Source organism: Penaeus monodon, chromosome 30 (genome assembly GCF_015228065.2).
Source record: "Penaeus monodon isolate SGIC_2016 chromosome 30, NSTDA_Pmon_1, whole genome shotgun sequence".
Classification (NCBI taxonomy): domain Eukaryota; kingdom Metazoa; phylum Arthropoda; class Malacostraca; order Decapoda; family Penaeidae; genus Penaeus; species Penaeus monodon.
Genome location: NC_051415.1, coordinates 13,464,917 through 13,466,151, shown reverse-complemented (window position 1 = coordinate 13,466,151; position 1,235 = coordinate 13,464,917). Strand labels below are relative to the sequence as shown.

General features: G+C 33.6%; 1 protein-coding gene across 1 annotated transcript in view; it reads left to right on the top strand.

The window, feature by feature from the left end:
* The window catches only part of LOC119592355 (choline O-acetyltransferase-like), a gene marked incomplete in the record, with an annotated part of 212,829 nt that overhangs the window by 136,460 nt on the left and 75,134 nt on the right, over nt 1-1,235 (top strand).

Here is a 1,235-nt window from a genome sequence, read left to right as displayed (position 1 = left end):
CACCAGAATTAAGAACTGCAGAAAAAGGCGAAGAAAAAAGGAAAATAAGTAACAAGACTAGTAATAGCAGAACTGATGGTGATTATGATATAACGAATTAACACAATTGGAAGGAGAACAGAAGAGTCAAAAAACAGACAGAAGACAGACAGAAAAGAGACAAGACAAAACAAGCAGAAGCAGACAAAAACAGACAAAAACAGACAAAACAAGAAAAGGAAACAGGGTATATTTAAAAGAAACCTAATTAGAAAAAGAAATGTAGGGAACATAACAACAGCGACCCACACCTCCAATAAACAGACGAAGAAAGGAGTAGACGAGAAACAGAACTGATGTTGATTATGACATAACAATTTACACACTTGGAAGGTAAACAGAGGAGAACAGACGGAAGGAAACAGAACAAATTAAAAAAAGACACTAATTGGAAGACAATGGAACAATTATAACACTTCCAACAACAAAAAATAGGAAAATAACATTACGAAATAGATAAGATTTGGAAGAAACTGAAAATAGAGAGAACAGAAGTAGATAGAAACGAAACTAGAGAGAACTAGAATAAATCAAAACAACTTCGAAGAAGCCGAAAATAAACAGATTATGAATAAAAAGGGTAAGAGAAGACCCGAATGGACTCGGAATCGAACAAAAGGGAAGAAAAACAGAAAACAAAAACTAAATAGACCAACATTGCAAGAAAAGAAAACGGAAAGAATCTGAAATAAGAGGAAAACGCACAGAAAAAAATGGGATAAAATGAAGAAGGAGAAGGAAATAACAGCTTTGGATGAGAGAAAAGAAACGAACAGGATTGAAAGAAGAGAAAAGAAAAGAAGGGAACTGAAAGAAGAGAAGAGAAAAGAAGGGAGGGAAAAGAAGAGAAGAGAAAAGAAAACAGAAATAAAAGAACTCTAAATAGAAGGAACGGATTTGGTAGAAAACTGTAAATCAAAGAAAACAAAAGCACAGAATTGCAAGAAAGAAAAGAGAGATGAGAACTGGAAGTAAAATGTCGTGAATTGAATACGAAGAGAGCAACAGAACTAGGAGAAAAATGAAAACAAAGGCATAGAGTTGGAAGAAAAGAAAAGAAAACGAAAATGGGGAAAATATTTTAAAAGTTTTCAGAAATTCGCAGTGCAATATTGACCGGAAGTGACTCAATCCTCAAAAATATCTCTTCACATAAACGTAGATATAAAAGTTGATGGATTGTATGGCACGGAAAA